The sequence below is a fragment of the Ranitomeya imitator genome, chromosome 1, assembly GCF_032444005.1.
Source record: "Ranitomeya imitator isolate aRanImi1 chromosome 1, aRanImi1.pri, whole genome shotgun sequence".
Lineage (NCBI taxonomy): Eukaryota > Metazoa > Chordata > Amphibia > Anura > Dendrobatidae > Ranitomeya > Ranitomeya imitator.
Window position 1 is genome coordinate 527,359,634 of NC_091282.1, and position 21,072 is coordinate 527,380,705.

The 21,072-nt window shown below is 41.7% G+C and overlaps 1 protein-coding gene across 1 annotated transcript in view; it reads right to left on the reverse strand.

Moving 5' to 3' along the window:
- Positions 1–19,437, reverse strand: part of PTBP3 (polypyrimidine tract binding protein 3) — a 192,762-nt gene extending 173,325 nt beyond the window's left edge. The window contains exon 1 of the mRNA XM_069767029.1: positions 19,339–19,437. The gene's annotated coding sequence lies outside the window, so the exon portion shown is untranslated. The remainder of the gene's footprint in view (positions 1–19,338) is intronic.
- Positions 19,438–21,072: the final 1,635 nt, after the last annotated feature.

Sequence of the window (21,072 nt, forward strand, 5' to 3'; positions counted from 1 at the left end):
TATATATAATGCTGCAATAAAAAAAAAAAGCCATACTCACCTCTCTTGCTTGGAGCTCCCGGCGTCTCGTCCCAAAGTCTCTCCGCTCTGACTGTTCAGGCAGAGGGCGCCGCTCACACTATATGCGTCATCACGCCCTCTGACCTGCACAGTCAGAGCGGAGAGACGCCGGGAAGATGGAGCGGCACCTGGCGTGTGGAACGGGGATAGGTGAATATGTAATACTCACCTGCTCCCGGCGTCCCGCTCCTTCTCCCGGACAGCTGGTCTCCAGGTGCCGCAGCCTCTTCCTCTATCAGCGGTCACCATTACCACTGATTAGAGAAATGAATATGCGGCTCCACCCCTATGGGAGTGGAGTCCATATTCATTTCTCTAATGAGCGGTCCCACGTGACCGCTGAACAGGGGAAGAGCTGCGGCACCAGGAGACCGTGGGACTCCAGGGACAGCGCCAGGATCGCCGGGACTAGGTGAGTATGCCTCAGCCCTCTCTCCCCCTCACCCGCCGCCCCTGCCGCCCACTCGAGTATAAGCCGAGAGGGGCACTTTCAGCCCAAAAATTTGGGCTGAAAATCTCGACTTATACGGTAAGTGTTTATTTCTGTTCATGTTGCTGATTATGGCTTACAATGTACAATGTAAACCCAAAAGTTATTATCTCAGTAAATTAGAATAATTAACTAAAAAAAACACCTGCAAAGGCTTCCTAAGCAATTAAAAATGTCCCTTAGTCTGTTTCAGTAGGCTCCATTTCATGGGAAATAATGCTGACTTGACAGATGTCCCGAAGGCAGTCATTGACACACTCCACAAGGAAGGTAAGCCACAGAAGGTCATTGCTAAAGAAGAGGCTGGCTGTTCACAGAGTGCTGTATCTAAGCATATTAATGAAAAGTTGAGTGGAAGGAAAAAGTGTGGTAGAAAAAGGTGCACAAGCAAGCGGGATAACTGCAGCCTTGAAAGGATTGTAAAGAAAAGCCACTGAAACATTTGGGGGACGATTCACAAGGAATGGACTGCTGCTGGAGTCGTTGATTCAAGAGCCACAACACACAAAAGTACCCAGGACATGGGCTACAAGTGTCACATTCCTTGTGTCAGGCCACTCCTGACCAATAGACAATGCCAGAAGCATCATACCTGAGACAAGGAGAAAAAAAACTGGACTGTTGCTCAGTGGCCTAAGGTGTTATTTTCAGATGAAAGTAAATTTTGCATTTAATTTGGAAATCAAGGTCCCAGAGTCTGGAGGAAGAGTGGAGAGGCACACAATCCAAGCTGTTTGAGGTCTGATGTGAAGTTTCCACAATCAGGGATGGTTTGGGGAGCCATGTCTTCTGCTGGTGTAGGTCCACTGTGTTTGATCAAGACCAAAGTCTTGGTAGCCGTCTACCAAGAAATTTTAGAGCACTTCATGCTTCCATCTGCCGACAAGCTTTTTGGAGATGGAAATTTCATTCTCCAGCAGGACTTGGCACCTATCCATACTGACAGCTTCATCCTGTATTGAGCGGTCTCATGGTACCGCTCATTACAGTAATGAATATGGACTTGACTCCACTCCCATAGGAGTGAAGCCGCATATTAATTACTGTAATGAGCGGTACCATGTGACCGCTCAATACAGGAAGAAGCTATCAGTGCCCGCAGAACCAGGGATGTGCAGGGACCGCGCCAGGAGCAGGTGAGTATAACGGGGGCATATTCACCTGCTCCACGTTCCACGGTCGGCGCCGCTCCGTCTTCCGCGTCCTCTGCAGTGACGTTCAGGTCAGAGGGCGCGATGACGTGATTAGTGTGCACGCCGCCCTCTGCCTGAACAGTCAGTGCGGAGAACGGGGAAGACACAGCTCAGCAGTGGAAAGGTGAGTGCATTATACGGGGCAAATGTGTCTATGGAGCTTCTTATGGGGCCATAATCAGCATTTGTGCAGCATTATATGGGGCAAATATCTCTATGGAGCATCTTATGGGGTCATAATTAACATTTGTGCAGCATTATATGGGGCATATTTTAATATGGAGCATCTTATGGGGCCCATCATAAACTGTATGGAGCATTATATGGGGCCCATCATGAACTGTATGGAGCATTATATGGGGCTCCTGATTCAATATGGATATTCATAAAAACTTAACCTACTGATGTCTCAATTAATTTTACTTTTATTGGTAACTATTTTCATTTTTGACATTTACTGGTAGCTGCTTCATTTTCCACCCTAGGCTTATACTCGAGTAATTAAGTTTTCCCAGTTTTTTGTGGCAAAATTAGGGGTCTCGGCTTATACTCGGGTCTGCTTATACTAGATTATATACATTTTTTTTTTCACATGTATTTATGACTGTTGCTTAAAAGGTACTCAAAACGCAGGTGTGAACAGCACCTTTAAATGAAGAAATAAGATTTACATCTTAGTCACAATTAGTGATGAGTGAGTATGTTCGTTACTCGAGTTTCTCCGAGCATGCTCGGTGGTCTCCAAGTATTTCGGTGTGCTCGGAGATTTCATTTTCGTCGACGCTTCAGCTGCATGATTTGCAGCTGCTAGGCAGCTTGAACACATGTGGGGGTTGCCTAACAAACAGGCATTCATCACATGTATTCAGCCTGTCTAGCAGCCGCAAATCATGCACTGCGTCGAGAAAAACTAAATCTCCGAGCACGCCGAAATACTCGGAGACCACCTGAGCATGCTCGGAGAAACTCGAGTAATGAACATACTCGCTCATCACTAGTCACAATAAAAAAACAAACAAACAAGCAAAATAGTTTAAAAACAAAACAAAAAGTCAGGCACCATATAGGAACAGCAGAGATGAGCTTGCAGTCAGGAACAGTAGAGCAGAGTTTGTGGTGGAGTACTATACATGAATGTTAAAGTTGAATTTGAAGTCAACAGAGTTTGTTTAGTACTGCCAGTAGTTAGTGAACAGAAAACAATCATATTGGTTTCCCAATTTGCGTTCAGTGCACTTTTATTACGTGTCCAAGCTGTGGCTCCTACAGAGGTTTCTACTGTATCATTAGAATTAAATTGCAATATATTGTTAATGGCTGTGTGACGTCTGCAAAACCATGCAGCCATTAACAATAGTAAAGCCACTTAAAATTCCCCTATAATGAGACTTTTAGAAAGCAGCTATCTTGCAGCTGCACCTCTGACATGTGCCAAACTCCAGCCTCACAGGCACATAAAGCGAACCTCTCACCAAGGTTGACCGATATGAGATACAGCCACTACCTTTCAGGCCTGATATACAGCATTCTATAATGCTGTATATATGCCCCTAACCTGACCTGCAAGACAAGAAAAAGAGCTTTTATTATACTCACCTGTTGGCCGTCCCTTCTGAGGGGTGTTGCTCTCCTTGGTCCGGCACCTCCCTTCTTCTTGAATGCTATCTTCCTTGTTTTGGGTGGCCGACATGTCCCTACATCATTCTCACAGTCTCCCCGGCATCGTGCTCTTTCGCAGGTGTACGTCTCTGCCCTAAATAGGGGAGAGTATAGTACTGCAATGCGCATGCGCCGTGGCTGTTTGACCTTTCCCGGCGCCTGCGCACTGCAGTACTTCGTTCTATTCTCAACAGGGCAGAGAAGTATGCCTGTGCAGGAGCACGATGTCGGGGAGCCTGTGTGCATGACATAGGGACATTCTATCCACAAGAAGCAAGAAGGAGGGCAGTATTACAAGAAGGGAGGCGCAGGACCTAGACTAGTGCCACACCTTCGGACCCTACCGCCCCGCAGGTGAGTATAATAAAAGCACTTTTCCTTATCTTTCAGGTCAGGTTGGGGCAGATATACAGCATTATAGAATGCTGTTTTATCAGGCCTGAAAGTTAGTGGCCGTATCTCATATAAGTCAAACCTGGTGACAGGGTCCCTTCCTGTCAGAATACAGGTGAATCAAATACCTCACCCACCACTTCCATTGCTGATTGAGGTTAACTCATTAAATATAAGTTAACTTTGAAGCTGATGTCCCACTTAATAGTCATTATATGAGCATTCGAGATGCGGCAACTAAGAAATTGATTACTACAAGTCGTTTTCTGCTGTTTCATTAGGAATTAAAGGGAACCTGTAGTTAGTTGATTCCTGATGCCTAAAAAACAGGCAGCACAGATCATACCCTTATTGCATGACTGCAAAAGTATTTTTCTCTGAAATGCTTATATATTTCAGAGAAATACCATTTTAACCCTTACCCCCACCAAACCTGTTTTCATCCTCATGACTAGGCCAAATTTTACAATTCTGATCAGTGTCACTCTATGTGGTAATAATTCTGGAACAATTCAATGAATCCCACTGATTCTGCAAATGTTTTTTCATGGCATATTGTAGTTTTAGATAGTGGTAAAATTTGTTTTATATGAGTTGCATTTATTTGTGAAAAAAATTGGAAATTTGGCGAAAATTTAGGAGTTTTCAAACTTTTAATTTTTACGCCCTTAAACGAGAGTCACACAAAATACCGTAGTTAATAAATAATATTTCCCACATGCCTACTTTGCAGTGCAAAGCTCAGAAGGGAAGGAGAACCATATTATAGTACAGATTTTACTGCTATGGTTGGTGGGTGCCATGACCTACTGGAAGAGCCGCTGAGGTGCCAGCACAGCAGAGCCTACCATATGTGACCCCATTTTACAAACTACACCTCTCAATGAATTCATCTATGGGTGCAGTGATCATATTGACACCATAGGTGTGTCATAGAAAGTTATATCATTGGGCAGTGATGAAAAAATTATTAAATTTTTACCACTAAAATGTTGTTTTAGCCCCAGATTTTACATTTTCACACAGGAAAATTAGTAAAAATGGCAACAAAATTTCTCCCACAATTTCTGCTGAATGTAGAAATACCCCATATGTGGCTGTACAGTACTGCTTGGCCATACAACAAGACTCGGGAAAGAAGAAGTGCTATTTGCCTTCTGGAGCGTGGATTTTCCTAGAATAGTTTGTGGACTCCATATACAGAGTCCCTCAGTGCCAGAAGAGCAGAATCTCCCTCAAGTAACCCCATTTTGGAAAATATACCCCTTTGGGAGTTTATCTACAGGTGTAGTGACAATTTGGACTCCATGGTTTTTCCAGAAACAAGAAGTAGAGAATGCTGAGTGAGAATTGCAAACTGCCGTTGTAGTGCCCAGTAAGTTGTATTGCCCAGTACATGCTTCTGGAGACACGCACCTGTAAATTAGGCGGGCTCTCATCGCTACAGAAATTGCAAGCATGTGGACAGTAAATGTGGTTTAGGCACATTGGGGCTCAAAAGGGAGGGGACATTTGGATTTGGAAGTGCAGAATTTGTTGGATTTCTTTTGGGGGACGAGGAGCCATTTCGCTTTTCCAGAGCCTTAGTGTTACCAGTAACATAGAAGCCCCCTATATTTACATTAACAGATAGCAGAACTGAGTGGGGACTTGCCTTATTGTGGATTGATTTGAAGCTTTTGTTGAAAACATTTTACATAGCATTTGCAATCACATTTATCTGGTGCTCTACGCTGAGCCCTTACTTTGGGGTTTACATCTAAATCTGAAATAACTGTCAGTGCTGTATTGCACAAGTTAGTTAAATCATGCACTGCGCATGATCTAACTAACTTGCTAGAGCCTGGTGACGTGGATGTCATGATGACATCAGGTCACCATGCCACGATCCGGCCACCTCTCTCTGCCTTCCTTCTAAATGATGTGAAGGATCCTTGCCAAGAAAAACTATAGATTGAATGCAGTGCGCGCCTCTTGCTCCAGAAACACAGTCGGAATGACCGGGTCACATAAGCTAGATCTGTATGAGCGGCAATGTGATAAAGCATGAATAATTGCTGGTTCCTAGCCACAAATAATTCCTAAGCCACAGGTGTCCCCAGCCTATTACCCCAGGAAATTTAGACATAAAGCATGTAGAGCATGTACTTGTCCATAGTTAACCAGGAGTTGTTATGCAAAATGTAATTTTCGGTAAGTACCATGAAAAAGGGCCCTGAATGTATAGGCCTAACCATGATGGCGGTTATTCCATGACATGTAATGAAAGCCTGGCGGTTCTAGAAAGCAGACAAACCTGAAAAGCAGATCTACTGTCAAAAAGCCAAAACACCATTTGTGTGGCTTACTCAATCTGCAGCTGTAAGCACTTGGCTGTGCCTCTGCTAGACTACAGCCCAGCAATAAAAGAAAAGAATCATGGGCACACTTTTGTAGGCAATATTAGACACACACACACACACACACATATATATATATAATATATATATATATATATATATATATTGCATTTTTACCTCTTAGATAACATTAAAATGTAACTTTCTAAGCATGTATCTGGAACGGCTTGTAAGGGCTCATTCACACGTAAGTTTTTCACATACAAGAGTGACCAAAAATATGACAGCATTCGAATGCCATACGTGTGCTATCCGTTTGTCAATGACAGATTTTTATTTTTTTCTTTCTCATCAGTAGTGAAGAAAAAAAAACAGATTAATCAGAGTCTGCTCAGAGTTTCATCTGTTTTTTGATCGAAACGTCGCCATAGGAGGCAGAATAAATGTGATGCAAATTCACCAACTTGTGAGGCACTGTTCTTATTCAGTATCTGATTAAACTAATGACACTGATTAAAAACACTGATTAAATTTACCCTGTTTTTCTCTGATGTCTGAATTAGGCCTGAGTCTCAAGATTGTCACGTTTTGGCACACAGTAAATTAAGGGATTTTTCATTATAGACAAGAATGGAATTTTGCTATGGTTTGATATCATTACCTCAATGGCGGCCCTTTTGCTTTTCTTATACACAGTGCCTGCTCAAAAGGATTCTCCAAAAATTATCTATTGCCAACATAGGAAAATAACATTTCACTTTTAAAATTGGACTTCTTTTCGGCATTGTTCGGGAGCTGGTCACATGATGTATGCAAATCTGACTTCTTTTCTCAAAAGCGTTGACATCATGTACGTTGATCACACAGTCCTGCTAGTCTCCAATGTACGGCAGATCATCAATGACAACCCATTTAGGGGGTCTGGCTCCAAGTTTTGCTTTGGAGCATACATACAGTGGCAAAGTTTGGGCACCCCTGGTCAAAATTACTGTTAGGCCAGAGTCACACTACAGTGGAGCGTGCGGCTCCATGTATTGCTATGCGGCCGCACGCTCCGCTCCGGAGTGCCGGTGCCAGAGCTTGGTTTTAACCTGCGAGACTCGGCCGTATCTCGCTGTGTGTGATCCCGGCCTTATTGTGAGCAGTTAACCAAGCTGAAAAGTAAATGATCGCTAAAAGGCCTAAAGTTAAAAGTGACACTTTTTTTGTATTTTATGCAAAAAACAAAAATAGATTGTAATTTTTTACATTTTAAAAATTACAAAAAGGAAAATGGGCAGATGCAAAAGTTTGGGCACCCTTGAAGATTTGTGTGTTCAGATAACTTTGTAGAACCAAAAAAGCTGTTCCACCCTGGTTGTCCACATGAATATTTTCTCTCTGAACTCTGCTTATACAGGTACTATACAGATGATCAGGTTTTTAAATACATCAGATAGGGATTATATACATTAGATAGGACTGCTCTATTATGGGTATACCTTGGCGATTGGTGGAGCAGCTTAATATACATTTTTTTGCAAAAAAACGTTTTAACTAAATGCCCTGTATTTTTTTCATTTTTTGACTAGTACTTGCTCATTTACTGTGACTTCTTTACAACAGAGTATTTTTGACCTCGCTGTGCTTTTTTTGTGTCTTCAGATAACTTTGGCCAAAATTTCAGACCTTAGCCTGTTAGGGTTATGGATTGTTCAATTTCATAATTGGGAAAGGTCAGGTGATGCAAATTTCCCAGATGTATAAAAGTACAGCCTTAAAGAAGAAAAAAACAGCAGCCATAGATTCTTCTAAGCAGCTGCCCAGCACCCTGAAAATGGAAAGGGTGGAGGCCAACAAAGGCTATAAGAAAATAGCAAAGCGTTTTCAAGTTGCCTTTTCCTCAGTTCGAAATATAATTAAGAAATGACAGTTAACAGGAGAACAGTGGAAGTCAAGATAAGGTCTGGAAGACCAAGCAAAATTCAGTAGCAGCTGCTCATTGGATTGCTAGAGGCAAATCAGAACCTCAGCTTGACTGCAAAAGACCTTCAGAAAGATTTAGCAGACTATGGAGTTGTGTTACATTGTTCTACTGTTCAGAGACACCTACACAAATATGGCCTTCATGGTAGAGTCAACAGAAGAAAACCTCTTCTGCATTCTCACTATAACATCAAAAGCATGTAAGAGAACATCTAAACAAGCCTGATGCATTTTGGAAACAAGTCCTGTGGACCGATGAGCTATGTTTGGAGAAAAAAGAGCACAAAATTTCAGGAGCAAGCTAAAGGCTTTACAATGAACCTCACAGTCCCCTGATCTGAACATAACTGAAAATCTGTTGCTAGACATCAAAACAGCAGTGCATGCAAGATGACCCAGGAATCTCACAGAATTTGAAGAATTTTCCAAGGAAGAATAGATGAAAATCCATCAAACAAGAATTGAAACATTCTTAGCTGGCTACAAAAAGCGTTTTATAAGCTGGTCCTCTCAGGTTTGGCATCCATCACAATATGGAATGCCTTCTGTATATCTAGGTTGTCTGGTTTTTTTTTTTTTTTGTTTTTTTTTTTGTGGCTCGTTTCATATCACAATGCCATGTGACATCCAGAGGTGTGTCACCTTTAAGGAACGACATGTTTCTTGGTGGCCCCCCACACTCGGCTCTCACCATAATATGGTGGTATGTATTGTCTTTTGTATACTTAGGAATATTGGTATGTTTACGTAGTCATTTATCCAATATCACAGTGCCATATGACATCTGGTGACTTCAGAAACTGTATATGGGAGATGTTTGGTGTTTTATGTGAATGGGAGGTTTATTATAGTGCTTTAGTGTACTGGATGCATCACCCCTTCGCATATGTCTACTTTCACTTTATTCCCCTTATTTTCCTATTTTTTTTTTTTTTTTTTTTTCTTATAGTTGCGGCCGTTTGGTATCCTGTTTGGAGTTTTCTTAGATAGGACCAATGGATATACTTGTGAATGAATCTGAACTCTGGCTTTTTGCATAGCGAGGTTCACACTATATCTATAACCAATACATATTTGTACGTTATTTAGGTTACTTTTGATCATTCGATCATTGCATTTATTTATTTTTTTTTTATTTTTTTTTTTTACTTTATTGTCTTTATCAATAAAGTGAGCTTGCTGTTTCATCTTGGACCATGCCGCTTAAAGTTATGCAAAAATTATGTTAGTATTATATTATGTTTTCTTTCTCCTCTCTTGGCCTATGCATTTATGTGCTAATATCGTTCCTTTGTTTATGTATTTTCATGCGGGCTGTGTCCAGCAATGGGGCCGTAACCCAATGGGGATGTTATTCATACACAGTGTCTAACTGCTGAGATTCATTTATCTGTGATTTATTCTGCGTATTGTACAGTGGCACATTCTGGGACCGCCCCCTGGCTGGTCTGCGCCTTTCTGCATCAACATAATCTCAGCATGTCAGCGCACTCCGATCCATCTCTGGTCTGCCATAGAGCTGCAGCAGGTGTGCCTGTGTAGGCTTGTGGTACCTAGTGCGCATGCCTGGGTTTGGTCTCTCCACGAGCTCTAGTTGCTATGCGCCGTTATTTGGAGTCAGTGGGCCGTGCCTGCATGGTGCTCAGTAGGCATGCCCGGATTACCACACAACTTTATCGACTATGCGCCGGACTAACATTAACAATATGGCTGCCTCCATCTGGCTCCACGTGCGCCTCCATTTCCCCTGCCGCCGCTCTTGTCACAGGTGAACGCCATTCAGGTTCTTTTAAGATTGTGTATATATATTCGTCGGATACTCCACACAATATGCTGCTATTCTTTCCCTGAGGAAGCCGCCATAGTCGCGGCGATACGCGTGGGTTCGCACCCCACATCCCCTCCTCCCTCTCTTATTTCTCTTTCCCCTTCATTTAGGATACTTTGGGGTCCTGATCCATTTTTGTGTCAGCGCTTCTTTCTAGGCACAGGTATATTGGACTATGCATTATCCAGGCAAATTTCAGACCATTATGTTTATTACCCTGTGCACTTGCATTTGCATTTATGGGGCATGAGTCTTTGTCCCAGTAGCCATTGAGGCACTGATTGTTATATGTCTGCTATTATCAACTGTTCTTTGGCTTTAATTGTCTATGGGACCATATGGCACTGTGATATTAGTGAGTCAATATTTCACAGCTATTATTAGTACTGTATAGAGATTATTTGCATTGTATGCACTGTTATATGGTTAAATCATTGGTCATTGTGCTGAGTATATCCATCACTATCCTTGGGAGGGGAGGGGGATGTGGCTAGTCATTTTCCCTATACTAGGAAATGTCTGTTGTGCACGTTTGTCTTGTGCATTGTATTTTTAAATGTTTTTAGTCTCATTTCTTTTGTGTGATGTATCTTTGACTATTGTGGTATTGTTTCAATAAAAACTTTATAACCTTTATATAATTGTTTGTGGTGCTCCCATTCATGTGGACATGATCTTTTTCTTTTCTTTTGGATTATATTTATAAGCTGTGATACTTGCAAAAGGGGATGTTACTAGGTACTAACAATGCAGAGTGCTGAAACCTTTGCATTGGCCCAATTTCCTTTTTGTAATTTTTAAAAGATGAATATATGTATATACAGTATATATATATATATATATATATATATATATATATATATATATATATATATATATATATATTTGCCTAAAATACAAAGGAAATGTGTCATCTTTAACTTTAGGGCTTTTAGAGATCATTTCATCTTCAACTTGCTTAACTGTTCACAATAACAGTAATTTTGACCAGAGGTACCCAAACTTCTACATGCCAGTTTCATTAGCACAGTGCTGTTCCCAAAGGCATATCTAGGGGAGAAAGGTGGTGCGTTCATGCATGTTCAGTAATAAAAGTGAAAACTTGGGAACTTCTACAACTATTTTACCATTTTTAGAGTTTCTGTAACTTGGACAGAATTGCCAAGAGCTAAACAGAACATGCAGAGCAGTCAACCAATACCCACTGATTTCAGTGGGACTGGCTAACCTTCCAATGTGTAGGGTCCCTCCTGACTCACTCTTATTCCATATTAAATATAAAAAATGTAATACAAAATACTGAAGCTGGGCTCAGTTCACATGTATGGGCTAGTCAGGAGAGCTAGCTGTCAGCTTACTGTTTGACCCACAGCCATCTCTTGTGCATTGGAATCTTAAAAGAACTACTCTTCTATGATAAAAATACACTATTAAAATGTACAAAATTTCTTAAAATGACAAGCCCTTTAGAGGTAAATTGAGGAGTCTTTAATTGGAGTCCATCAGTAGGATCAATCCTTCTAAGCAGTCTACATGGGAACGCACGTCATAGGCACAGTCGGATTATAATAAAGGCAATATGGGCTACTGCCTGGGGCCCAAGATTCCAGGGGGGCCCGTGGCAAGATTGCCCTTGTTATAATATTTTTTTTGTGCTCATCGCCAGCAGGGAGCACCCCTATTGATTGGCAAGAACGCTTCTTCAACAATTATCTTTCAGTGTAAAGCAGCAGAGATGATTGGAGTCATACTTTTGTTTTCAAAAGAAACACCCTTATTATGTAAAGGACTGTTCCTTAGTATATAGGGTCTTCTCTTTTATTCAGTGCTATACGTAAGGGAAAAAATTTCCCTTCTTCCATAGCATCCCCTCTTGTTATGTATAGCCTCATCCCTTCTCCCATAGCATCCCCCCTTGTTATGTATAGCCTCATCCCTTCTCCCATAGCATCCCCTCTTGTTATGTATAGCTCCGTCCCTTCTCCCATAGCATCCCCTCTTGTTATGTATAGCCTCGTCCCTTCTCCCATAGCATCCCCTCTTGTTATGTATAGCCTCGTCCCTTCTCCCATAGCATCCCCTCTTGTTATGTATAGCCTCGTCCCTTCTCCCATAGCATCCCCTCTTGTTATGTATAGCCTCGTCCCTTCTCCGATAGTATCCCCTCTTATTATACATAAGAAAATAGGAGGAACCGGAGCATATGGAAAAACAGCTCTTTATTAATACAAACGTTAAAAATATATATCAGTAATATACAGGGTATACAGATAACACTAAATAACAGAGATAGGGGGACGAAAAAACCCACTCCTCAAGGCACCCCCCACTAAGCAGTTGTAACATATGTAGCCAAAAAGCACAAAATGTGCTATGCCCAAGTAAAGTAGTAAGGTAGTCAACTGTAAACAGCGCAGTGATCCGAACAGGTAGCGCTGAACGCAATCAAGGAGCATAAGTAAAGGTGACAGATTAGCTTACCAGCTCAGGGGGGGACCGAGGAGGGGGATCCCGCCGGAAAAAGGAACCCGACGCGCGTTTCGCGGCTCTTGCCACGCCGCTTCCTCAAGGGGATGTAAGAAGGAGCAGCTAGGACCTGCTAATGACCTACCCGACCCCAGTCACATGGCCACAGCCGGTCAATCCCGGTGGCGCTGACGGCGCATGCGCCCGGCGATGGGAAGGTCCTCCATGGGGGCGCGGCGTCAGGCACAGCGCGAGCGCCCCGTGAATCAACTCGGGCGATCACACAGGACACATAGACGCCCGCCCACATGGAGGAGCCGCCCATACACCAGGCAATGCGCACGGCCACCGCAGTAGGAGCGAATAACACAGATACTGAGGTCCAAAAGGGACCTCAATAACTCTGCCGGGCACAGGGAAAGTGTAGAACCCAAAACCAAAGGGTAGGTAAGGGACAGGAAAAACGTAAAAAACGCAAATGCTGTAAGGACAACAATAATCCCCAAGATCTCAGAGATTCTGCCTATCGAGCGGAAAAATAAGGCCAAGAGTATTAGGTCATAGACCGGATAAGGCATTAACGCTGACACATATGATGGCAAATACATAACGTGATTGTACAAAAAAGAGAATAATGGTAAAGCATTTTAAATATGCAAGACAATAATATCGCATCAATATATATGTGTATAGCCATGATCAGACATAAGGTAAGATAATTGGAAATCAGCATATGGGGATATAATGAGTCCATTGATGGTAGGTTGGAATAAGAGGCAAGTCATTCTTGTCCGTAGTCCGTCATAGATCTTTAGAAGATGGAGAAGATGATAAGCTACGATCCACATGACCAGGGAGGAGGGGAAGGAGATAGCAGTCCATGGAAAGCCCATAGATGGAAATAATTACTGATAAATGAAAAAACAAAAAACAAAGTTAAAAACAATATAAAAACAAGAAGAATAATCCGGCAGGAAAACGGATGGGCACCCATATGAATAGAATGACTAATTAAAGATAGGGAGCAAAGCTTAGGGATTCATTAAGACCTCTGGGGGTCATACAGTCCAGCAAAACAATCCATTTTGTCTCGATCTGGGCTAACCGTTTTTTATGGTCACCACCTCTCACACCCAGGTGTAATACGTCAATCCCTCTGACCGAAAGCAATTTAGGATTGCAGTTGTGATGTAGTCTAAAATGTCGAGGGATTGTTTTTAAATCTGACGTGGACACTGTCTTGGCCGCGCCAATGTCCCGCACATGTTCCCGCACACGGACCCTAAGTTCGCGTGTGGTAAGGCCCACATAAATCCTCGGGCATGGGCAGGTGGCGTAATATATGACATTTGTAGTCCCGCAGGAAATGCGCTGTCTAATTTGAAAAGTTCTGGACCCATCACTAGATTTAAAGTCAGAACAGCGCAGGACATTGGCACAGGCAAGACAGTGCCCACATGGAATACAGCCTACTCGAGGACCACTCGTCCCAAACGGATTTGCTGGTATAGGAATATAATGACTCCTAACCAACATATCACCAAGATTCATGCCCCTTCTTGGGGTCATGAGGGGCAGATCGCCCAGGGCAGCACGCAGAGAGGGCTCAGTCTTTAGAACTGGCCAGTGTTTTTTTAGGATAGAGCGCATACTCTCCCACTCATGATTGAAGGTGGAGATGAATCTGATATGATCACCTCCACCCTCTGCACGACGTCGAGTAGTAGGGTATAAAAGATCACTCCGTGGGGTTTGGCGAGCACGATCATAGCCGGCCTTGATGGACCTACGGCTGTAGCCACGGTCCTCAAATCTTTAAGGTCTCTCGCCTGTGATTCAAATCTAGTCTCTGAGGAGCAAATTCGCCGCATCCTGAGGAACTGTCCGACCGGGACGGCCCTCACGGTGGCTTTATAATGAGCAGAAGTGGCATGCAGTAAAGAGTTAGCGGCGGTGGGTTTTCTGAAGACATCCGTCTGGATACGCCAGTCAGAATCGACCTCCAGACGGACGTCCAGAAAATCCACCGCAGTCCCACTAGAAATATACGTAAGCCGTATGTTCTGCGTATTGTTGTTTAGAGTCTCCATAAAGTCCTCGATCTGGTGAGCAGACCCCCCCCACAAAAACAAAATATCGTCGATATAACGATACCAGCACAGCACATGGGCAGCGGCAGGAGGGCCACCGTCGCCAAAAATATCCCTCTCCCAGGCGCCAAGGAAGAGGTTGGCGTACGAGGGCGCACAAGCCGCGCCCATGGCTGTGCCGCGTTTCTGTAGGTAAAAACTGTCTTTGAAAACAAAGAAGTTGTGGGTGAGGATGAACCCCAACAGCTCGAGGACATATCTTATTATGTATAGCCTCGTCCCTTATTACATGGTATCCTCTATTGTTATATTTAGCGCTGTACGTAAGGGAAAAAATGTCCCCTTCTTCCATAGCATCCCCTCTTGTTATGAATAGCCCTGTCCTTTCTTCCATAGCATCCCCTCTTGTTATGTATAGCCTGGTCCTTTATTACATAGTATCCTCTATTGTTATATTTAGCGCTGTACGTAAGGGAAAAAAATTGGGGTCTACAGATGTGCAAGAGAGCACCTGTATGTTCATCACATGACCTCCTAAAATATCATATGACATGTCACGTGATACATTGGGTGCAAGGTGCCCTGGTTTCCCTTTCCACCCCATGATAAGAAGCTGAATAATATGATATCTTGATATCTGCGATCCAATGTCTTGTTCCAAAGAAATCCATGATTTTTAGTATGTAAATAAACTGTGGGTCGAACATAGATCTTCGTGTCCAGAGCTTATTATAAATGAAAGGAAGAGTTTCCAGGGTGAGACTTGTTATGACTGACGATCCGCTTTCCTGATGTCACTGCAGAGCTGTGGACCACCAGTGGTGAATTACAGTTTTATTACTCATTTCATGGAGCAGTTACACATGGTCTCAGAAACATGTGAATAATGACAATTGGCCAGTGTAACCTACACCTTTACCAAGACTGGACTTCATTGCTGCCGCTGTACGAAGCCTCAGTACATTGCATAGACCGTAGCAACGAGGGAACAGGGTTAGGAAAGTTGTTTTATTTTTATTTTTTTAAATGGTCAGTTCTTGTGAAGGGCTGTGTGGGGAAGTCCTAATGTGTGAGGAGTCGGACATCATACTGTTTAAGGGGCTGAGTGGTGAAACCATACTGTGTGAGGGGATTATGGGAGCACCATATTATGTTGGTAGCTGTTAAACCAAGGTAAACGGGCTAAATAACAGGAACAGTATGATTTAGTGTTCTGTTTCTATAAACTTTATAAAAATCATTAAATGTTGTTTTGATTTGCTGATAAAGAATACATGTTATTATAAGCCCTATCGTAACGTGTATTATCTGTAGAAGCAAATCAACAGAATTCTTTTTTATCACTTAATGTTGAGCAAAATTATTATAACACAATAATTATAATAACAAGAAGAATTAAGTTTGGCAGGTTGGTTCAGCCCTCCACAATGGTCAGTCTCTCACATGGCACCTTGAGAAAATTATTTACCCACCCCTACCTTAGAGCATCGTCATTTTTGATGTACCTGACTGTAGTAATTTACCATAAAGCAATTACATTATCCCAACAGCCATATTAACAATATTTCCTTTTTATTGCACTTCTCTTATGCTCTCCCATCTGCCAGTGTCTTTAAAAACAGATCCCGGGCTGCTACGACAATCCTACTCACTTCTACACAATCAGTGTCTTATCTTGCTATATCTTTCACAGAGTACATATTTATATTGAATTCCTAAGATTCCTTTCCCTGCGCCCCTATCCCAAATTATTACCTTTGACCTCTAACATTTGCCATGATTGAGCTTTGTACAGATTGCTATGAGAGACCAGAACTAGGGATGGGCGAACCCGAACTGTAAAGTTCGGGACAGAACTGAACACACACGGGTTTCTATGGAAAACCCGTGTTACAGTTCGTGTCCAGTTCGCGTCGCTCGACAGTTAAGTATAATTATAATGTTTATTATTAATCTTCTGCTTTTTTTATGCCGCATCCAACCCGCAGCGTTTACTGATCGTCTGCACCTACCCTTAAAATGTATCTGTGCAATAACTCCCTGCGCTCCTGGGATTAGCCCAGCCCTGGCTCGAGACAGGCAACAAAGTGAAATTCATCGTCTGGCAAGGTTGCCAGTGGCACTATGCCAAAACATGCCTAGTAAACAGATATCTAATCATTTATTGATGGTATGCACTGGATGTAGCACAAAAAAAAAACAGGAGCAAATCTCAATTATTGTGGGTTACAGAAAAAGAAAGCATAGATATGGTTTGGATTACTGGTCTATTTGTACGATACAATTTTATATTGCTAGTAAAGTATTTCTTGACCCTGGATTCTCAAAAGGTCATTAACTCTGGATTAATATTTTCTATTGCAGTTTGCACTGTGAAGCTGGCTTTCGCTTACCTCTGTGCTCCCCTCCATATAGGTATCCTAACACCTTACGCATGTGTGCGAGCTCCACGACGGGTGCAGAAATAGTGGAAAATACAGCAATATTTCACATCTAGATTTTTTCTTTAAAGATCAAAAAAGCATATAGATCAGGGGGTGGAAAAACTACTACAGACTTTAGTAGCCTGATCCACCACTCTAGAATCCAGGTTTTTTTTTTAGTAGCCAAAAATGAAGAATTTCACACAAAAATAAATACATTTTTAAAAAGCACCTAATATTGGACCTGTGCAGCAAATTTCTTTTGTCACACTTGAACGTTGGCAACCTCAAGCAATATGGCTAATTATATTTTAGGCCTCATTCAGAGGCCCATGTTCTATCTGTGTTTTTCACAGATAGAACACGTACCCATTATAATCTATGATGCTGGTCACGTGTCCCGCGATTTTTCACTGACCGTGTATATGTGCAAATCCCACAGAGACATGGCAATTTTCCAATGGTAACACGGATGAAAAGTGCAATTACAAGTCTATGGGTCTGTGAGAAACACATAAAGCACATGGATGACATAAGTGTACAGTCCGTACTTAACATTGCAAAGTATAGGAGAAGATTGTCATGTGTCCAGCCTTGGAAAACACTTATGGCTGATGGTAAAAACGGACACACTGACCACACATGGATGCAAAACACTGATGACGATTCCTTTCTTTCACATACACTTAAACACGGACGTGTGAATGAGGCCTTAGGAAGAGTCCCACGCCTCCATACGGTGCTGCAATTAAATGTTTCCAAGTAATATACTCAACATCTAAAAAGTGTTTCTCAGGCATTTAGTCACTTCTGGTTCACAAGGCTCTGGCTAATACACCTAGTCTATATATGTTTTCTATACTCCATTAGCGAATTCACACGTATCGGCACTAAAATATAACATACAATGGCTACTTTATGGAAGGATCAGTGTGTGGGGAACCTATAGGCCTCTCTAGGTCATAGGTTGCTAGGGTTACCCACCAGTGATGTGTGTGTGATAAAAATACATACCGTACATACACACACACTCCCTCACTATGTCTTAAATTACATAATTAATGGGGAGGGGGCCTTGTGCAGAATTTTATTACTCTTAATTATATAATGTATATATAATATGTGTAGGTCTACGATGTGTATATATAATACACACACATATACTGTATATATACACATACATATATATACACACACATATATATATATATATATACACATATATATATATATACACACACACATATAGTATATATATATACACATACATATATACACACACACACACACATTACATATACACATCACATACATACACACACATTATATATATACATATACATCACATACACACATTATGTATACACACACATTATATATACACACACACACACACATCATACACGCACACAAACATCACACGCACACACACACACACATTATATATACACACACATCACCTACACACACAAACACACACACATTATATATACACATCCCATACACACACATTATATATACATTATATAATATTAATAGTAGTAAAATTCCAGATGAGGCCCTCTCCCCATTAATCATTTAAGACATAGTAAGTTTTCGCCTCTGTATACTACAAAAATAGTATATTAATATCTGCATATTATTTTTATTTCTTCTTATGTGCAACTCCAATTTTAGAAAATGACACTTTAGTAGTTCTTCCCTATAAAATGGGTGTCAGGCGCTTTCTATAAAAAAAAATATTGGACTTATCTACATGAATGTCCCTTCAGCTATAGAAAGAGTCCTAGTGGCTTCCAACCACACAGGTGTGACTGCACATACACAGGGAGGGGCCGCTTGCATACTTCACACACCTCTGCTTCACAAGGAATAACCAAGTCCACAGCATAATGACAGGCCGGGCAAGTCTGACCACCACAGAAAAACTAATAATGCAAATATTACGAGATACTGGGTCTACGTATATGCACCACGAGGTGCACGATCGACTTACAACCTTTCGAAAAGTATACAAATGCGTAAAAAATATATATATATATATATATATATATATATATATATATATATATGACGACACCAAGTATGGAGGGCTTGTTTAAAGACACACTCAGTTATTAAGTTTCTCCACTAACATCTTACAATGTATCGTCAGCTTTGATAAATGTTTAAGGAAACAATGTGGTACAATTAAGTAACTAGTTCAATGTAACAAATAGCAACAAGGAAAGTCATTTGTCCAGGGCAGGAATCCACCGCCCCTCTGAACTGAGGTTTACAAACACACACACACCCACCATCCCCTAGAGGGATGTTCAAAGAAGATCAGAATTTCAGGGAAAAGCACAAGATATTATCAAGTCCTGTTCTCCTGCTGGGCTACAGTCACTGGTGAGGAAAACAGGAGACATAAAGGCAATGTAGTTACTTACCCATCCATGGCCCGGAGGACAAGGAAAAGAAGGGAGAAGGGAGACAGACAGAGCAGAAGAGACCAGTGCAGAGAAGAGGGAAGAGGAGGAGGGAAGAAGGAAGGGAGATGATTGAAGAGGAGGAGGGAAGGAGGAGGGCAGAAGAGAGGTGCCACTGGAGAAGAGGAGGTGGGGAGTTACCACTTTAACAGCTTCACTGCCAGAAAAACTAGAACACTCACTGATCACATGTCTGATGATTAGGAACACTCCACAAAATATTAAGGAAATAATACAAAAAAAATCATAGAACCTGAAGACCCAAATACATGACAGGACAACCTACGAAAACATGGACTGTATGTGGCATGAAGTCAAAACGGAATAATAATTTTAGGTCATAAAGCTATTTTTACAAAACACGCTCCTAATACTAAGACAATTTTATATGAACCTGGAATAAATTCAAAAACCTGATAAGGGTAACGATGGAATATTGGGGAATTCTGAGTGTCTCTGTGAGGGGAGCTCCATAATATGACCAGACATGGAGCATGTAAACTCTTAGGCACTCACACCCCACAGCCCTTCACCGTCGGCCCCATAGCATGCCACCGTCGCCCTATTACGTGCCACAGAGATTCTTTAGAAGGTCATGTGCATGAGTCCATAAGCCATCACAATCCCTGCAGGCTATTATTAGAACATTTTCACTTGAAACAATAGGAATTACAATATCCTTGTATTGGGAATTACTAGTTATGTCGTTTCCCATTGTTGCCAGGAAAACCCTTAATTTCTTCTGACTTCTTATATCGGTAGTCATTTTTCAGTGTCTCTTCTTAAAGTGTTTTCTGACAGTAAAATATTATTGTTGTTTTTTAGGAATGGATTGTTTGAAAACAGACCAGAGCTTCCAAAGCCACAGCGGATCCAGCACATGCAGTCCTGGAGTTTGAAGTTAGAGCACTATGGCAGCCTGTGTTCGGCTGCAGTGGTAACATGACTAGAAGAGCACGTCACCTGACTGCTACAGTCAATCACAGGGTGTAGGGGTGATGAGTCCCAGTTGGTGCAGGCACTGCCTCTGGATACACAATGGCCCTTCCATTTGTAATTTACAACCATGTATGCTTTAAAAAAAAAAATTCCTCTGCCACCCCAGCTCAAGTCTCAGCCACCCACAGCTGCTTCACAGACAGATTTCTTTTACTAGGTCTTGACATTACACAGCCAATGAACTTGTAAGGGTGTGTCAGGTTCGATTCATACCCTGCACCCTTCCAGATAAAACAGGTACACTTTGGTTATAAAGGTTTAATACAGGTGCTTCTCACAAAATTAGAATATTATCAAAAAGTTAATTTATAACCCCTGGCAAAAATTATGGAATCACCGGCCTTGGACGATGTTCATTCAGTTGTTTAATTTTGTAGAAAAAAAAGCAGATCACAGACATGGCACAAAATTAAAGTCATTTCAAATGGCAACTTTCTGGCTTTAAGAAACACTAAAAGAAATCAAGAACAAAAAATGTGGTAGTCAGTAATGGTTACTTTTTTTAACCAAGCTTAGGGGAAAAAATATGGAATCACTCAATTCTGAGGAAAAAATTATGGAATCGTGAAAAACAAACAAAAGAAAAACACGCCAACACATCACTAGTATTTTGTTGCACCTCCTCTGGCTTTTATAACAGCTTGCAGTCTCTGAGGCATGGACTTAAAGGGACTCTGTCACCTGAATTTGGAGGGA